The following is a 20,528-nucleotide window of genomic DNA, read 5'->3' on the forward strand; positions in this document are numbered from 1 at the left end:
TCATGGAGTCAGGTGGTACTGGCTCTATCTGACATGGGGGCAGCTTCTGGCATCTTCTCACAGAAGCCACCCCTGTAGCCCCCCACTACCAAAACCTTGCCATGCAAACCAAATACAAGGATAGTTCAGGTCAGCAGATGGGTGCCTGTGCCCCACAGCAGGGAGTCACCCATTATGATCATTTGCCACTTCTTCCTGGTGGTCTTGCACGGTTTTGGGTTGGTGGACCAGGTTCTTTGCTTGAAGGCACCTCTAGCTCCTCTTCAACTTAGAGGGTGGGTGAACCTAGTTTGTAGTTATTAGCCCTTAGGTGGGTCAGGAGCCTTCCTCTTGGTGCCAGAAACCACCAGCTTCCACCCTTCCCCTTCTCCAGAGGTTGCATTTATCTTAATATTAGGGGTGGACACTGCCTGGGTCTCTACTGCAGTTGGCATCCGGGGTTCTTCAAACTGTTGAGTCTCAGAGACGATCCTGTCTATCTCCCTTTCATCTTCTCTGATGCTGCACAGCCTGCTCACTTCTTCCTGTAACTCCTCCACTTGATGACACAGCTCCTCCAGGACATCACACCTCCTGCAGGAGAGAAGACCATCTCTCCTGGTGTCAGAGGGAGGCCCCAGGCACTCCCTGCAGCCTGGGACTTGGAGGGCTGCATCCACCATCCAAAGCTCAGCCTGAGTTGAAGTCTCTACCCTAGAAGGGGCAGCTGCTCCAGCACCTGCTAGGGAAATTGCCCTGTGGCATGTCACTCCCATATCCAAGACTGTTTATGCTGGTACGAATTCAGCTGAGGTCCCCTTTATTGCATCCTTCTGCACAAACTTCTGTATTTGTTGGCTACATCTAGGAACTGTGCTCTGGGTCTGGCTTTTATATAGGCCTCTCTGGCACCAGCTAAAAGGGTGCTTGACCTTCCCTAATCAGGGGGCAGCTGCAACAAAGGCTCCAGGCATCCTAGGTCAAGGGCAGCTGATCATGCTTGTTAGAAGCTACTAGAGCTTCCTCTGGCCCACACCATTGTGGCTTCCTTTGTCCTTACCTGGCAGCTGCAAGCACACTCAAGTTTCTCAGAGGGTTCCCAGGAGTTCCCCGATAACCCTGGACCTTGTCCCCAGAAAAATCCAGAAGCTCCCAAAGCAGAACCCAGACACTGCTGCATCTGTTGGCTGCCTGTGTTAGCTGTGCTCATTTAAAAGACAAGAAGTCAAATACATTTCACTGCTCAACTTAAGGACTGAGAAATTATTTTAGAAACAAATTATTTGGAAATAATACAGGGATTTTCATGTTTCTCATAATTGAATTTAGGCACTAGATGAGAGAATTTGAGATGCATCTTTTTTCCTTGTTACATGGATATAAAATGTAAGGGAAAAGATTATTGTTCAACAGCAGAGCTGAATGTTCACTCTGTAGGGGTCTGTCCAAATGAACTAAAATAAATTATCAGTATACTAACTGATATTTCTAAAAGCTCAGAACTTGTCAAATAGTTACAGTGGCATATATCACATTTCCTCAACTGTGTATTGAAAGCAAAAAGAGGGTTTAACATTCAGGCTGAGACAGAGAAATCCCAGGAAATTCAAAATTAAGGCTGAGAGTTCATATAGTTGCTATTTTCCATTTTTAAATTGGTCATTTAAATTAATGCTCACAAAAAGCAATGAACTAATGCACCAGTTTGAGACAGGGTAGCAGAGCAGATGTTATATAAACCTCTTCACATAAATATAAGTGTACCTTATGCCTCATTTGTAATAACTCTGATCTTTTCATCTTGATTACTGTCAATTGTACAGAGCTTCTGTGGCTACAGGGCTAGTAAAAATCAAGGTCACAATTCTCTGTATCCTCAATAATATATGAGCCCAGTTTCTGACCAATGACAGGTTGGTGCAAACTCACTGCATGACTCTGGATCCTCTCTTCACCTCTCCCTTTGCTCTGTCATAACTTAAATCAAAAGATAAAAAAAACCCTTGGCTTTAAACTTCCTGGTATTTGACATTTTTGGCATTAGTTATAAGTGTCAACTACCTAAAAAATTTTTTAAAAAATGAAAAAAAGAAAAGAAAGTGCCACTGTTTGGTCTGGAGAGTGTCTGGTCAAAGTGCAGCCTCTACATTACCCTGTAGAGAAAGAAGCCAAACTACAAAAATCATAGCACTTTCATTATAAACCATAGAACTTAAAGAAAAACAAACTGCACAATGAAAACCAGTTTTCCATGATAGAGGATTCATTAGAGAAATCCTTTACTTCAAATGACCCATATTTTACTGCAATTGCCTGCTTGAAACATAACTCCTGTCACAAACTACAGGTTTTCTGTTTTGTTATAGCTTTCTGATAATTTTTTTCACAATAAAATACTGATTATAATGTTATTCTAGTCATAAAGAAGTACAAATCTTTTAATTGGAGTAGAGCAAAACTCATATTTCAGAATCAAGTAAAAGACAGTAAGATGCACATATATTACAGAAATGGTTATACAACTGATGTGAGCAGCCATAAAGGTGCCTGGTTTGTAGAGAACTGCTAATGTAAAACAACAAGATGTCTCAAACAGCCTGGTGCTAAAACCACAATGCAGAGCGACGGTCGCTAGGACCCAGGACCGGGCAGTACCCTGGAGTGAGGGTGAGGGAGGGAGTCCTGTGGAGACAGGACGGCCTTGCCTCGGCCCCATCCCCCGTGGTCTGTGAAGCTCTTATTCCCCCCCACACACCCCTACTGCCTGGGGGACAGTCCTGGTATCACTCCTCTTGGTTTGACTGGTCACTGATGTAATTTTCCAATTAGCAAAACTACTAACCACTTGTGCCTTGGGAAAGGAATTTGGGAGGGAGCTAAAAGATAACAAACTGTGGAAAACTAACGGCTCTAACCTTGAAGAAGAGCTAACAAGCCGACAAAAGTGAACATCTTGGCACCAAAGACTGGACGGTGGCCAGAGAAGATAAAACTGCAGAAAGTAGGTGAAAGGTAAATGTGGCGAGGGGAGATCACGACCACCGACTCAATTCGGGACCGAAAAGACTTGCCCCCCACACCCGAAAGGAGCATGCGTGCTAATTTACACAGCAAGCGAGGCTAATTTAAATACAGTAAACCAATAGTGTACGAAATGTTAATCACTAACCAATAAGTGTAAATTTAGGCGGGTTTATACTAATCATGTAGCCTGATAAATGTGCTGTAGTTTGTGTGTGTTGTGTGCTCATGCGTGTGCCGGTACTCGTGTTTACGTTCGTGCTCATGTTCGTGCGTGCGTGATTTGTGGAATTATTCTCACTGAGCACCCTGCGCAGAATCAACATCTCTATGAGAACCTTCACTTCTCCTCACTCTTCTTCTTCCCTCACCGAATACCCTTGTTGGCAGGACCAACGCTGGATCCAGGACTGGTGATTCTCTCTCTCTCTCTCTCTCTCTCTCTTTTTTGTATCACTTTTCCTAAGGCGATTAAGTTGTTAGAGTTGTTAAATTGAAGTCAAGTACTGCATAGCCTACCTTGACTTTCCGTAAAACCGCATAGCTGGGGTGAATATAACTGTGAGAGGGTTGGCGGGTATCAAATATTTGTACTCAATATTTGTCTCTATAGAAGCTTTCTATTAAAGCTGGTGTTTGTGTATGGGCCTTGAGTGTTGGCCCACCTTAATCCACACCGAAAGGATTTGCGAATCTTTGTCACTCCTTCCCCCTCCTCCCCAGGTGGGACGTGACATGGTTAGAAGGGGAAAATTACTGAACAGAAGAATGTCTGCTAAAAAATACTGACAGAGAAAGGCCTGCCAGCCTTGGAACTGCTAGCCTGGGAACTAGGCCTGTGAACCATAAGCATCCCTGGAAAGTGCAGCTGGCATGTTTGAAGTACGGCTGGGTACCTAGAAACTGGAGACATTCTGAGATACCATCGATAAGCACAAAAACAAGGGACTGTAACAACAACTTATCATCTGAAAAGGTGGAAAACAGCCTGGGAAAATAAAATAATTAAAATAAAATTTTTCTGAAAGAACAGAAAACGTCATCTATTGGCTGTTACAGGTGAAAATAACAGCATCTATTGACTGCTAGAAGTAGTATGTCCTACGCCCTCTGATGTCTCTATGATATAAAAGGGGCTTAATTTTTATTCAAAATGGAGCTTCTCTATATGAGAACTTCCTGTGCTGCATGTACTTTTCTTTTTCCTAAACAGGCTGAATTCTGCACGAACTTTCTATGAGATCTTTGACTCTCACCAGGGAAGCCTGGCTGACTCCAGACTCTGTAACACAGATCATCTTTGAAATGAGACTCTGTCTGTTATCTTAATGGTCCCCCCTTTTGGCCCCTTCTCCCCCTTTGGGGTCAGTTCAGTTTGTCCTCCCACCTCTGGGATGTTTGGGTCCCCTTCTGGGATCAGTTTGTCCTCCCCTTTGGGATGGTTTGGCCCCTTCTGAAATCACTTGATACCAGTATTATATATCCATATAAGTAATCTACCTTAAATATATCTGCTGTTATACTGTCGATAAGTTGCTTCACTAATGATAAGTTTCTACTAACCTGTAATAGTATATACCTGCTTGGTTGTTGCTGTTATTGGTTGTTGCTATACAACTGATCACTGCCATACTACTGATTGATACTATATTATTGATTATTGATAGTAATTTGTAATAACTTGATATATATATTTGCTTTATTAATCATAGGTATACTTGCTAGTGGTAATTTTTGTGGTATTTGTAGTAATCTGTAATAAAGTAGAGAATTTAGAGCATAAAGCCTCCATGTCCTTGTGTATTACGGAATCCTACAAACCCATGGTAACGATCTCTACTCACCTGTAGGCCAGGTAACCTTTTAGGTTGTGACAACAACTTCCAGAGAAGGATTTCCTTCCCTTTATTCCTCAAATGTGGATTTTCATTTCTTGCATTTTTCATTTCTGGATCAATGTCGTGGTTTAACCCCAGCCAGCAACTAAGCACCACACAGCCACTCGCTCACTCCCCCACCCCGGTGCCACCCGCCCTGGTGCCATGTAAACTGCCCCAAGATTGAGATAAAAGCAGTTCAATAACTGAAGTAAAATAAAATAGAATAGTAGTAATAGTAGTAATAATAATAACAATATAATAATACAATAATAATATACAAAGCAAGTGATACACTATACAATTGCTCACCACCCGCCAACAGATGCCCAGCCAGTCCCTGAGAAGCAATCGCTACCCCCCAGCCAACTCCCCCCAGTTTATATACTGAGCATGACATCATACGGTATGGAATAGCCCTTTGGCCAGTCTGGGTCAGCTGTCCTGGCTGTGCCTCCTCCCAGCTTCTTGTGCACCGGGCAGAGCCTGGGAAGCTGAAAAGTCCTTGACTAGTGTAAGCACTACTTAGCAACAACTAAACCATCAGTGTGTTATCAACATTATTCTCATCCTAAATCCAAAACACAGCACTATACCAGCTACTAGGAAGAAAATCAACTCTATCCCAGCTGAAACCAGGACAGTATCCACCTCTTATTCTGTACCATACACATCATGCCCAGGTCTTACACTTTCCAATACATTCCAATTAGTCACCACCACATTTCCAGTCCTTTAATATATATATACACACACATAGATATCATTCCCTTAGCCTATGGGCCATCCCTCTAAAATGCCTATTGAGTTCATCCAGTCCATGACTTTGGGCTCCATCTGTCATAACAGTCTTTCAGGGCAGGAGAGAGGGTGTGTGGTGTTGGATTGTTGCATGCTGAAGCCAGTTCTGGTTCCATCACCACTGCACTTTGCTTGGTTTCTTCAAAGTTCATTCTTCATTAATCTGGGTGATTCTTACTGTAATACCATTGATATGGCATATAGCCACCATAGAAGTTATGACATCCAGTATTATATAGCAATTAACATCATACCATTCAGTTCATTGGCTATTCTCACCCAAAATCAAACCCCCTTGAGGTACACATCGGACTTCCCCATCCTTTCGCATCACCCACCAAGTGCACCCAGGTCCTTGAGCAAAAGCAATCCCACAAATGAGTTTGCCTTTGCCCGAGGCAAGAGTAACCCAGACCGTCTTCCCCAGCATATTTTTTACATGCACTACAGGGACTTTATCCCCCTCTGCAGTACGTAAAAGGTTTGATGGGCCAGGGCCAGCTCGATTGGCAGATCCCCTAGTGTTGACTAACCAGGTGGCCTTTGCTAAATGTGTATCCCAGTGTTTGAATGTCCCACCACCCATTGCTCTCAGTGTAGTCTTTAACAGTCCATTGTATCATGCGATTTTCCCGGAGGCTGGTGTGTGATAGGGGATGTGATATACCCACTCAATGCCATGTTCTTTGGCCCAGGTGTCTATGAGGTTGTTTCAGAAATGAGTCCCGTTGTCTGACTCAATTCTTTCTGGGGTGCCATGTCGCCATAGGCCTTGCTTTTCAAGGCCCAGGATAGTGTTCCGGGTGGTGGCATGGGGCACGGGATATGTTTCCAACCATCCAGTAGTCACTTCCACCATTGTAAGCACATGGTGCTTGCCATGGCGGGTTCGTGGGAGTGTGATATAATCAATCTGCCAGGCTTCCCCATATTGATATTTCAGCCATCGTCCTCCATACCAGAGAGGCTTGAACCGCTTGGCTTGCTTGATTGCAGCGCGTTTCACGTTCATGGATAGCCTGTGCAATAGTGTGCATGGTCAAGTCCACCCCTCGATGATGAGCCCAGCTATATGTTGCATCTCTTCCTTGATGGCCTGAGGTGTCATGGGCCCACTGAGCTAGAAATAATCCACCCTTATGGTGCCAGTCCAGATCCACCTGAGCCACTTCAATCTTAGCAGCCTCATCCACCTGCTGACTGTTTTGATGTTCTTCACTGGCCCCGCTCTTGGGTACGTGAGCACCTACGTGATGTACTTTTACAGCCAGGTTCTCTATCGGGGCAGCAATATCTTGCCACAATGCAGCAGCCCAGATGGGTTTGCCTCTGCGCTGCCAGTTGCTCTGCTTCCATTGCTGCAACCACCCCCACAGGGCATTTGCCACCATCCATGAGTCAGTATAGAGATAGAGCACTGGCCACTTTTCTTGGTCAGCAATATCCAAAGCCAGCTGGATGGCTTTCACCTCTGCAAACTGACTTGATTCACCTTCTCCTTCAGCAGTTTCTGCAACTTGTCGTACAGGACTCCATACAGCAGCCTTCCACCTCCGATGCTTCCCCACAAGGCGACAGGACCCATCAGTGAACAGGGCATATTGCTTCTCATTTTCTGGCAGTTTATTATACCGTGGGGCCTCCTCAGCAGGCGTCACCTCCTCCTCTGGCGATATTCCGAAATCTTTGCCTTCTGGCCACTCCATGATCACTTCCAAGATTCCTGGGTGACTGGGGTTTCCTATTTGAACCCGTTGTGTGATCAGTGCGACCCACTTACTCCACGTAGCATCAGTTGCATGATGTGTACAGGGGACTCTCCCTTTGAACATCCAGCCCAGCACTAGCAGTCGGGGTGCCAGGAGGAGCTGTGCTTCAGTACCAACCACTTCCAAAGAGGCTCAAGACCCTTCATATGCTGCCAATAGCTCTTTCTCAGTGGGAGTATAGCAGGCCTCGGATCCTCTGTATCCCCGACTCCAAAACCCTAGGGGTCGACCTTGAATCTCCCCTGGTGCTTTCTGCCAGAGGCTCCAGGTAGGGTCGTTCTCCCCAGCTGCGGTGTGGAGCACATTTTTGACATCTTGCCCTGCCCAGACTGGCCCAAGGGCTACTGCACAAACTATCTCCTGTTTAATTTCTTCAAAGGCTTGTTGTTGCTCAGGGCCCCATTTGAAATCATTCTTCTTCCAGGTCACTTGATAGAGAGGGCTTATGATCAGACTGTAATTCGGAATATGCATTCTCCAAAAATCCACAATGCCCAAGAAACCTTGTGTTTCCTTTTGCTGGTTGGTGGAGACATCTTTCCAGGTCATTATTGCCAAAGAGTTTGCATATGATGATGGTGCGCTCCGTACAAACTTCCGCCACGTGGGTCGTGTGCACCGGACTTCACCTGGATCTTTGGATAACTGCTCGTTGTCCAGGTCACCATAAATCACCTCCAGCACAGCTAATTCCCTCAGGTACTGGATACCTCTCTCCATGGTGGTCCACTTGCCTGGGTGACATATAACATCTTCCTTGAAGGGATACCTTTCCTTCACGCCTGACAGGAGTTAACTCCAGAGGCTGAGGGCTTGTGCCCCTTTTCCAATTGCTTTGTCAATGCTCCCTTCCCTAGAAAGGGATCCCAGCTGTTTGGCTTCCCTACCCTCTAATTCCAGGCTACTGGCCCCGTTATCCCAGCATCAGAGCAGCCAGGTGACAATGTGCTCGCCTGGACAACGACTGAAATCTTTTCGCATATCTCGCAGCTCACTCAGGGACAGGGATCGGGTGGTTACCATCTCATTTGTGGGTTCTGCCTCTTCCTCCTCCTGTTCTCACGATGGCCCTGGTTCATCTTCATCTCTTACTAAATGAGCTGATCTTGTGTATTTTTTCTTCTGTATAGGGGCGACTGATACTGGCACGGGTTGGTTCTCTGGATTAGCCGCAGCACCTGTTGTGGGGGCTGGCATAGCCGCAGCGCAAGTCTCCGGGGCTGGCATAGCTGCAGCACCTGTCGTTTTGTCGTCAGATCCAGAGACCTTCTCTTCCCCTTGAGGGTTCTGAATAGCGTTGAACAGGGCTCAGTAGGCATGGGCCAGGCCCCAGCACATTGCGGTGATTTGTGTCTCCCTAGAATTGCCAGGGTGACAGCATACTTTTTCCAAATATTCTACTAATTTTTCAGGATTCTGCACTTGTTTAGGGGTGAAGTTCCAAAATACTGGAGGGGTCCACCATCCTAGGCATTTGCCCATGCTCTCCCACACACCCTGCCACTCATAACTATCCAGCCTTGGGGCAGATCTCTGGATGACATTCTTAAACTGCTTATTAACCTTAGACAAAACCAAAACAATATTCCCAAGAACTACCAATAGATATATCTTAACTACCCAAGGATGTTCAAGATATTGAAAAGTTGTTGTAGTGAAGAACATCATTAACTTTATCCCAGCTGAAACCAGGACAACCCCCTGGGAAACTGACCTCAGGGATAAGGGAGCAGAACAGAGCAGGCAGCTCTTTAAGGACATTTTTCTTGAACCGCAAGAGCTCTTGATTCCCATGTGCAGGAAATCAGGCAAGGAAGGCAGGAGACCAGCATGGCTGAGTAAGGACCTCCTGGTCAAACTAAAGTGTAAGAAGGAAATGCATTAGCAGTTGAACCAGGGACATGTATCCTGGGAAGAATATAAGGGATGCTGCCTGGGTGTGTAGGGATGGGATCAGGAAAGCTAAGGCACAGCTGGAGCTCAATTTGGCAAGAGATGTGAAGAATAATAAGAAGGGCTTAATTACTCTTCCCACATCTCTCAAGCCCCTGAACCTCAAGGCAGGGACTGGGGGAATGAAGTCCCTCCTATCGTAGGAGAAAGTCAGGTTCGAGACCACCGGAGGAACCTGAACATATACAAGTCCACGGGACCTGACAAGATGCATCCCAGGGTCCTGAGGGAGTTGGCTGATATACTTGCCAAGCCACTCTCCATGATATTTGAAAAGTCATGGCAGTCAGGCAAAGTCCCCAGTGACTGGAAAAAGGGGAACATCACACCCATTTTTAAAAAGGGTAAAAAGGAAGACTCTGGAAACTACTGACCAGTCAGGTTCCTGACTTTTTACCAGGGCCTGTAGTGACAGCACAAGAAGCAATGGTTTTAAACTGAAAGAGGATAGATTTAGATTAGATAAGGAAGAAATTTTTTACAGTGGGGGTGGTGAGACACTGGAACAGGTTGCCTGGAGAAGTTGTGGATGCCTCATCATTGGAAGTGATCAAGGTCAGGTTGGACAGGGCTTTAAGCAACCTGATCTAGTGAAAGATGTCCCTGCCCATGGTAGGGGGTATGGACTAGTTGATCTTTAAAGGTCCCTTCCAGCCCAAACCATTCTATGATTCTATGACATTGAAAATGAAACTTGAAAATAGTTAAATGAATTTAAGTAATGGTGCAATTAAATCTTCCATTATCTTCCTATATACAATTAAGGACAGAAAAATTTTCCTTGATAAATTGGTATCTTGATATGTCATACAGAAAGTATAGCTTCATTCCTAGTCAAAGTCTCAGCCCTGTTAGAACTAAGCGTTGGGAGCTTCAAGGTATCAGTTATTACCAATACCATAGGCTTTCCATAAGCAAATACCTTATCTTTTTGTCTAGGTTCAGAATGCTGAAGGGCTGAATCTAGAAGAAATCTATGGAGAAAGATATGTGAATGCCATCTTTAAAATTAAAATCTTCATTTTTGTAGGTTACCTTTTCCAAAGGGTCACAGAATTAGATAAAGCAGTATCTAATCCCTTACCAGGACATGGCTATGCCTCAGTTTTTACCATATTCGGATGCATGTCACCATCTAGTACAAGAGATCATCTTATCCACATTCTGCTTAAACCCAAACCTCTCTTAGAAATTCCTTTCTTGACTGTAGAATACCGTGAGCCTGTCTAGACAGGATAGGGATCTTGAGGGAATTGCAGTGCTTGCTTATTCTGTATTTAAGCTTAGCAAAGGGGTCAGGCAGTGACTGAAAGAAAAGTTTAGAAGTGCGGATAGAGGAACTGTCCAGAAGAAATCAAGTTTCAATGGAGAAAGGTGCTCTAGAGACCTTCAGGCAAAGTTATCTCAATCAATATGATTTTCTTGGGCTGAGAGAGGAGAAATGTCTTTACTAGAAATTTGCAGGTGGTAATCTGGGCATCCTTCCAGGCCTCTGCCAAATGTTAGAGTTGACATACAGTTTTTCTCAGATGTAGCCTTTGGCAGAAGGATATCTCTGGCAGCTGTCAAATGATAATCTTTCCTATACTAAAACAGGTGAATGGCTCTGGGAAATCCCAAGCATCTGAGCTAGAATAGAATATATAAGGCAGAACAATGAATTTTCCTTGTCTGTTGTTTTTCTTGTTTTTCATTGATCTCCCTTGAAAGTTTGTGTTCTGAGTAGTTTAGCACCATTATTTCTACATTAGATCCTACTGAAAAATTTGAGATCTTGTCATGGTCATCATTGTATATTAGTGCTGTCCTAAAAAAATCATTATCATTGTACTATCTGTGGAACTGCTGCTGATATAGTCCCACAGTGTCTGAGGAGGTCTGGAAGTCTGTATGTGGAAAGAGTATGTAACTATGAGAAGATCATGTGTTTGCCAGTTCCACAGTTGATTGGAGTGGCATAAAGGATCTTGAATAGAAGGGGGAAATCTTCCCCTTTTCCTTGTAGTAGAAGACTAATAGTACAATAAGAGTTTTAAGTGGATTATTTTGCTTAATAACAAATAGGAAATACTTGGAATCTCCAAATAGATGTTATTTGTATTAAATCTCAGGTTTCTCATACATACTGCAGTATTTGGAAAACAAATTTTTTTGGTTACTCTCAGACATAGGATCTTAGGTCTAAAATATGGACAATATTTAGGCAGTCTGAATCTCTTTCGTGCTTCCTTCACATTCAAACTCTCATGATTCTCAACTAAATTCACAATAAGTAACCAACCTCCTTATTACCTCTGACTTTTCCATATGTTGAATCTAAAGCTTGTAATAGATTTGTCTGCCTTGAGATCAAAATTCTTTTCTACATCCAGATCTTCTAATGTTTCTTTCCTATTTTCCAAGCATGTCTTTCATGGCACTGATCGTTTTTTCCCCTATTAATTTGATGTAGAATGTTTGTTCATCTAAAATGTCTTTATTAGATAAGAAATATGTTCTTTAACAAATAAAATGTCTTTAGGTAATGATCAAGTATTTCAAAGGTATAATTAAACTCTTCTCATCTCAAAATTGATACTAGTTTGTTTAAAAACCAAACATCTGTTAAGTACTGTGGCAAAATGCTTCTGAGTGGCTTCTTGAGTGAGTTTAGATGCAAAAAAACATTAATTGAGATTGAGATTAAATTGGGATTTTTCAAATGAAGCAGAGATTCTTCACAGGGAACCATTTCTGTTACATGGTAAAATATTGAGGGATAGGTTTAGTTCTTAGATGTTTAAGCTCTTTGTGGGGCAAGGTTTGCCAGGAAAAGGGGTATTTTTTATTGGATCAATAAATGTCTGGAAAAGCAGACACATTTCTGAGCACACAAACATTTTTTTCCGTGTCACATTCTCCCACATTTGTTTTCTTCCAAAGTAGTTTCATTAATTTCATTAGAATTACTTCTGACTTATGGTGCTGTGAATGAGATTAGAATGAGGTCTTCTAGGGTCATTTTTACTTTATAACTCCATAAAGGAAGGGCAAAAAGATACAAAATGTTAATTTTCAAATATGATTTTAGAAGCTTACATTGCATCAGAAAGACAAGCTTTGATGAGCAGAACTTAATTTCAGTGTGTAAAATAAAATGCCCGAGTAGCTGAAGGAACTGAGTAAGTGAAGAGCAGTCCATCCCAATCTGAGCAACTGAAGTACCTGAGTAACTGATGAGCAGTTCATCTGAATGAGTAGGAAGTCAGGCAAAAGTGCCAGGAGGCCTCCATGGATGAACAAGGAGCTCCTGGCCAAACTCAAAAACAAAAAAGGAAGTATACAGAAGGTGGAAGCAAGGACAGGTAACCTGGGAGGAATACAGAGACATCGTCTGACCATCCAGGGATGAGGTTAGGAAAGCTAAAGCCCAAATAGAATTGAATCTGGCCAGGGATGTCAAAGGCAACAAGAAGGTCTACACTAAGTACTTAGGCAACAAAAGGAAGACTAGGGAAAATGTGGGCCTGCTGCTGAATGAGATGGGGGACCTGGTGACACAGGACATGGAAAAGGCTGAGGTACTGAATGCCGCCTTTGCCTCAGTCTTTACTAGAAAGACCATCCTTCAGGAATCCCAGGTCCCAGAGACCAGGGGGAAAGGCTGGAGCAAGGAAGACATACCCTTGGTGAAAGAGGCTCAGGTCAGTGAATACTTAAGCAAACTGGACATACATATGTCCACGGGCCCTGATGGGATGGACCCACGAGGGAGCTGGCTGATGTCATCACGAGGCCACTCTTGATAATCTTTGAATGATCATGGTGATGGATAGACGTGCCCGAAGACTGGAGGAAAGCAAGTGTCCCTCCTATCTTCAAGAAGGTTAAGAAGGAGGACCCAGGGAACTGCAGGCTGATCAGCCTCACCTTGATCCCTGGGAAGGTGGTGAAGCAGCTAATTCTGGAAAGCCAGAATTAAAGAAAAAAAAATCCGTTGTGAATTTTTTCTATAGTATTTTCTATAGCATTATTCTATAGTATTTTAAGTATAATGTTAAACTGAAATCTGTTGCTCAGATTCACCATACCTGTCTTGCAAACCCTTGATTTTTTTTTCTGCAAAAATAGAATGTACTTTAGTATACAGTTTTTATAAGGCTTCAGCATACCAATTCTTCATATATCATATGATTATGAAGAATCTACTTTCCTTATTTCAATTTTTGTATCAAAGTTCTGAAAACACTTGGTCTTCGTGGTTTAATCAATTATATTATTTTGTCATTACTGTCTGAATGTTCATTTTTTTTAACTCTTGAATTTCAAGATGATGGCAGCTTGGACTATGTTTCATATATTCTAAATAATAATTTATGCATCTTGGACATGGAAACACTTCTACTACATTTTGGTTTTTTACGATAATTGAATTTAGTTTTATTTTGCAGACAATTTGATACTCTAAAGCTTATTGTAATTGATGATATGACAAACCTAGAACAAGAGCATATATTGGTAGTGGCTTTTGAATTAAAAAATGGAATGGAGGAGCTGGAAATCTGGGCTCAGTCCTTGGCATCAAGGGATTTCAAAGGATTTTTCGTGTCCTTTGAACAAATTAAAATTTTGTCACTCTGTAGAAGCTTGTAAAGTAGTTTGAGATTGTTAGATGAGGAAAAATGTGAGTTTGAAGTATTATTATCCAGATAATTTAGAATGGGCATTGTCATGTAAGTTATTTTAGTGAGGTGCCATTATTTGCAATAATTTTTAGAGGTTTCCAATTCAACTAATTGTCTCCATGCTAACTTTAGCACTAACTTGAGATAGGCATTCTAATGTTCAGCTCTGTCAAGACAAGGAGTTTCTGGATATATATAAAAGAGATCTTAAAGTGTCTGGGGAATATTAATGTTGAAAAGTAAGAGACCTATTGTGTTTATTCAGCTTCAGGAGTAGGCAGTATCTGAATCAACAGATTCAGATTTATACCTTGGCCTTTAGTCATCTGATGATGCAATTATAGACTTTTTTGTGTATGGAAAAACTTATTTAAGAGGTTTCCGTCTCTTTGCAGCCCTTAACAGCTTGTTTTCATCCTCTGTTCTCAGTTCAACATTTCCTCAGTAGCATTGATGCAAGTCTCAAGTAGACCTGATGCAAGCTCTCAGTAGAGCTGATGCAGAGCAAGAGCTGCTCTGTAAACTGGGAACCAAGTTAAAAATTTTAGGGTGGATTTTTTTATTAAGAACTTGATTATTCCATTGATGTGGTTTACAGCTCAGCTCCACAAAGACTTGGAACAGCACAATTAAGATGACAGTTATCTACAACAGAGGAGAGGAAAAAGTAGTTGAAGCAGGTGTATGGGAAACTGAAAATGTCTTTGATTCCATAGAAAGGTGCAATAAACCACATCCACAGGCACCTCCAAATGGGATCCATAAAATGGTGCACTGACCTAGCCAGGAGCTGTATAAAGACAGCTAACAAGCATTTCAACAATATATTCTCAGCATTTTCCTCTTTCAGTGCTAAAAGGTGTGACCCACCCATCACAGTCCTGAACTCTGATCATTGTCTCTGATTGTCTTTCTTTAAGAAATGGAGCAGAGCTGACTTAAACAGAAAACAGAGGCAAAACTGGTGAGGGAGGCTTCTTTTTTACAATTAGTGGCTAGAACACAGGTTTGATTCCTTCTTCAGCCTGAGGGGTTTCACATATACATCTGCCTTCTTCCTGTAAAGATTGGCATCAGGTCAGAGATTGTTCTGGGTTGCAGAAGGTTCTACTTTGCAGGAAAGAATTCAAGATTAATTGTTCATTATTTGCTTGGATGATGCTTCTTCCTTGTGCTATTGTAGTGAACATATTAACTTTTTACTGTTTCTTTGTGTTTCTAGTGTTTCTTTTTATTCTAAGCTCTGAAACAAGGTAGCCGTTAGACAGAATGGAGGCTCCTTGCCTTCATTTTCCTTCAATTCTTATAGAAGTGTATTAGGACTAGATTCAAACAAGGATGAACATCTGAAACCAGATACTGGAAATGTTTTGCACTGCACAATTGATTTCCATGTACACAGCATGTTCTTCATGCGCGTGTTAAATCAAATCTCAATGTATGTCCTGTTTACCATTGTCTGTGCATAAAAAGCTAAGAGAAAGGAGGAGGGGAGGGGGCATTCGTTATTAAGGTGTTTGTCTTCCAAAGCAACCGCTATGCGTACTGAGGGTCTACTTCCCAGGAAGTGGCTGGACATCACCTGCTGATGGGAAGTAAAGAATAAATCTTTTGTTTTCCTTTGCTTCCATGTGAGGCCTTTGCTTTTCTTCATTAAACTGTCTTTATCCTGACCCACGAGTTTTTTTTCATCTTATTTTCTCCCTCCTGTCCTGGTGAGGAGGGGGAGTGATAGAGTGTCTTAGTGGGTACCTGGTAGCCAGCCAAGGTCAACCCACCACAGTCCTTTGTGGTGCCCAAAGTGGGGCACGAGACAACGGCAGTTTTGTATTAAGCGTGCTATTGCTATAGTAGTTATTAAGTGGAAAGCTCCTGTGGGGATCATGGAGTTTGTTGGCTGCGCTGCTTACCTCTTTATTTGGCTGAGCTTGGGAACATGCTAGTACAAACAATGGGTATGTGCTTTGCCCTGGCATTGATGCCTTTACTGTGCTGGGGGAGCTATCTTGTGGAGAGGATGAGGGAATACATCTCCCTCTTCCTATCCGGGATTGATGTGGATGGTTTTATTATGCAGGCTCCCAAGGTCCTTGTTCACCCTTACATGAGCTGTTTAATACTACTAATTAACACTGTTGGCATATTGTGGGGTTTTTGGAATCTGGTGTTGTCCTGGCGTAAGAAAAGACAATTTTTGGGTGAGGCGATACTGAAACGTGCCCTGAGGTGGCCAGTCCCTGGGTGGCAAAGTGTGTGGAAGGATCTGGGCAGGTTCCTAGGGTGGTTATCACCTCCCATAGCCTGAACAGGCAAGTAACCCTGGTAAACTAACACACCACCTGATAGAAAGGTGCCTTGCCTACCCCAATGAAAACCAGCAGCTTCTAGCATTGTACTGGGGCTTGGCCTGCACCTACCAAGTCACAGTTCAGTACTATCAGAGGACTGTGGTTAAGGCAGGGACCCAAACCACCTCTGAGAATACTGTGGGATAATAACAGAAGATTGGCGACGAAGACTGCAAACGTGCTCAAGTGACTTGCAGCTGGGGTGTAGAAAAACATATATATATCATACTAATTGTTTAGCCTTGTGTATTGGACAAGTAGAACATCTGTGCTTAGATGGCACCCTATCAAACATGCTTGAGATTCCTGCCCTGCTGCGGGAAAGATCAAAGCACAGTGGTAAACTACGCCTGCGCGAAACAGGTGAAAACAGCAGATTCGGTGATCCTCTAGCATGGACCGAGCTCTGCAGTGCCTGCATCCCCGCTTGTGTGCCTCTGCCCAGATGCTGCTTCAGAGATCCCCCGGTTGGCGAGGTAACGAAAATAAATTTACTTTTTGCATTTCATCCGTAGTTTTGTGGTTGGTCCTGCATCCTGCCTGTGCCGGCTCATCTCATCACTGAGACTGAGATACAAACTATATCTGAAGACATGATAGTAGAGACAGGGACCCAAACTGCATCTGAGGACACCATGGTTGAGATAGGGACCCAAACAACAACAGTTACAGTACTTGCCCCAATAGTGAAAAAGAAACAGTGGACGAGGTGGTCAACAGGTCCATATCATTGATTACTAAGGGAGGAGGAGGAAGGGTCTGATCAGGAAGCTGGTCCTTCAGCAAAGAAACAGGAGGAAGAAGTGAAAAAGGACACTAGAAAAGGGACATAGACCAAGTATACTAGTAAAAATGCAATTCTGGGAACAAACTAAGAGGTTGGGTTGCACCCTAGGGTTATAGGGTATGTGGGGAATAAATGAAATTCCAAGACAGGAAAAGGCACTAAGCTCATACACTTGCTTCTTTTATTTCTATAGATTTTTTTTTGTTGTCAAATCCTGCTTATTGTTCCTTCTCCATTTTGTATATTTTGTTACATTTATTTGTAAAGACTGTAAGAATATTACTAATACTGACTGATATATAAAAGATATACTGTTCAAAGTCAGTTCAGTGTTTTTATGTTGTCTCTTGAGTTTGATTTTTTTTGCAAAGACATGATTATTATTCTCTTTTTCAGAAAGAAAATCTAGACGCAGATTTAACTGAGGCAGTTCACAGGTTTACACTACTGAATAAGGGCATAGCTGCTTGTGATGTAGGACTATTAAAAATGTGCAAATGAAAACTTAGAGCATTATTTACAACAGATGTGCTAATGGTAGCTGTTTAAAATCAGTATAAAGAATAAATATAAGTATAACTAGTAAGAGCTTAACTTGATCACAGTCCTCCCTCATTCCCCCCCCCTCCAGTTTCTGTTCATTATCAAATGGCCAAATACTATATATACATTTCTGTCAGACTAAAGGTAACCCTTTAAACAGGTTTCTTGTTGCTATGTTTACATATGCTTTCACAACATAAAGTACTGCAGTAAAAATGCATATTGTTCTAAATGCAGTATATAGATTGGAATGTCTCTGTATATAAGTGGTGAAAATGAATCAGAGTAATATCTAAACAAAGCTACAGTTTGATATATGAAGAGTCCTCATGGCTACATGTTTATAGTATGATGAAGTCTAGAATGCCAGCCAAGAAAAATGCATTTTGTAGGTGGGCCTAAATCTTTACTCACTTGTGATTTTTAACTAACCTGTCTGTTTCCATCATGGAGCAGCTTCGTGACCATAAACACAGAAAAGTACTGACAATATAAGTTATCCCTTAAAAGCAATAGTTAGAATATCAGTGTGTTATCAGTATTGTCTTGGTCACAAATCTAAAACATAGCACCATATGAGCTGCTATGAAGAAAATTAACTCCATCCCAGCCAGACCCAGTACAGTTGTAAAGAACAGTAGTAATTGTGTAAAAACTTTTCTGACTGTAGCAAAGGTGCCATGTATCTATCAGTTAAGTTTCAAAATTGCGCGTGCTACAGATGTATCTAAAAGTCATTGGAAAATATTGGCATTCAGAAATTGTTTTCTTGTCCTTTAAACAGTGCATATTGAGAATAAATACAGTTTAGTCTACATATTTATCACCACACAATTTTATTTGTCATTGCATTAGTTTCTAAATATATATTTCAATAATTCAGTTCTCTGGTTTGTAATCATGTTGAAGGTGCCAACTTCATATGTTGTGTGCTCTTTCAAGCGATAAGAGCAGTTTTTCAACTTCTGAGTTGATGTAGGCACCAAGAAGATAAATACTCCTTTGGAAGCATTGAGAGTAAGAAACTAGAAACACTTCAGCTCCTATACACAAGATTCCCTTTGGCTTGCTAGACATCTATTTGAGATTTCTGCCTTCCCTAACCTTTCAGCCTACCTTGGGCCAGAACACAAGGATGAAACAGGAAATGCCAAATTAACTCATCTGAACATGATATGAAGTGCTGCTCTTCTGCTTAACACGGACCATCGGAGGCATTTCATTTAGCTTAGAAAAAGATATATTCATATTTAGCTGTTCAGAGAGGCTGGAGAGCAGCCCCACAGAAAGAGATCTGGGGGTCTGGGGTGATAGCAAGTTGAATATGAGTCAACAGTGTGCCCTGGCAGCCCAAAGGGCCAACCCTGTCCGTGCAACCGGGGTGCATCAAGCACAGCATAGCTAGCCGGTCGAGAAAGGCGATTGTCCCACTCTACACTGCACTGTTGTGGCCCCACCTCGAGCACTGTGTGCAGTTTTGGGCGCCTCAATATAAGAAGGACATCAAACTATTAGAGTGTGTCCAGAGGAGGGCGACCAAGATGGTGAAAGGTCTCAAGGGCAAGACTTAGGAGGAGCGGCTGAGGTGGTCACTTGGCTTGTTCAGCTTGGAGAAGAGAAGGCTGAGGGGTGACCTCATTGCAGCCTACAACTTCCTCAAGAGGGGCAGCGGAGGAGGAGGTGCTGATCTCCTCTCTCTGGTGACTAGCGATAGGACATGTGGAAATGGAATGAAGCTGCGCCAGGGGAAGTTCAGATTGGACATCAGGAAAAGGTTATTCACTGAGAGGGTGGTCGGTCACTGGAACAGGCTCCCCAGGGAAGTGGTCACGGCCCCAAGCCTGTCAGAGTTCAAGGAGCATCTGGATGATGCTTTTAGTCATATGATTTAGTTTTAGGTAGTCCTGTGAGGAGCAGGGAGTTGGACTTGATGATCCTTATGGGTCCCTTCCAACTTGAGATATTCTGTGATTCTATGATTCTGTGTATTGGGTCTGGCTGGGATGGAGTTAACTTTCCCCATAGCAGCCCTCATAGTGCTGTGCTTTGTATTTGTAGCTAGAAAGGTGTTGATAACACACCAATGCTTTGGATACTGCTGAGCAGTGCTTGCACAGCATCAAGGCTGTCTCTCCAACCACCCCAGCCCCCAAAGGCCAGCATGCTGGAGGTGGACAAGAGGTTGGGAGGAGACATAGCCAGGACAGCTGACCCAATCTGACCAAAGGGATATTCCACACCATATGACATCGTGCTCAGCAATAAAAGCTAAAAGAAAGGAGGAGAGGAGGGGGCATTCGTTATTACGATGTTTGTCTTCCAAAGCAACCGCTATGCATACTGAGTCCCTACTTCCCATGAAGTGGCTGGACATTGCCTGCTGATGGGAAGTAGAAAATAAATCTTTTTGTTTTCCTTTGCTTCCGTGCATGGCCTTTGCTTTTCTTTATTAAACTGCCTTTATCTTGACCCACGAGGTTGGGTTTTTTTTCATCTTATTTTCTCCCCCTGTCCCACTGAGTGGACAAAGAGGTCAACGGATTCATACTATTTATTACTAAGGGAGGAAAGAGGAAGAGGAAGGGTCTGATCAGGAAGCCAGTCCTTCAGCAAAGAAACAGGAGGAAGAAGTATGACAAATCAGACAGGACACGGAAACTACCCAGTCCCTGACTTAGTCAGATCTTTGAGACATGCGGAAAGATTACAGCCGCCAGCCAGGTGAGCGGATTGCTGCCTGGCTGCTCCAATGCTGGGATAGTGGGGCCAACAGTCAGCAACTGGAA

The 20,528-nt window shown here is 42.8% G+C and overlaps 1 long non-coding RNA gene across 2 annotated transcripts in view; it reads right to left on the minus strand.

The window, feature by feature from the left end:
• Positions 1-8,187: 8,187 nt before the first annotated feature.
• LOC104016006 (uncharacterized) overlaps positions 8,188-20,528 on the minus strand; it is a 46,220-nt gene continuing 33,879 nt past the window's right edge. Inside the window, exons 8-9 of one of the 2 annotated variants that reach the window (XR_015707693.1) lie at positions 9,162-9,305; positions 8,188-8,804 (exon numbers count right to left, since the gene is read on the minus strand). This is a non-coding gene — a long non-coding RNA (uncharacterized LOC104016006). Of the gene's footprint in view, positions 15,123-20,528 lie in introns of both variants that reach the window. The other variant, XR_015707694.1, reaches the window with a different exon arrangement.

The sequence above is a fragment of the Nipponia nippon genome, unplaced genomic scaffold, assembly GCF_047370975.1.
Source record: "Nipponia nippon isolate SJK-2023a ecotype South Korea unplaced genomic scaffold, ASM4737097v1 scaffold_34, whole genome shotgun sequence".
Taxonomy (NCBI): Eukaryota; Metazoa; Chordata; class Aves; order Pelecaniformes; family Threskiornithidae; genus Nipponia; species Nipponia nippon.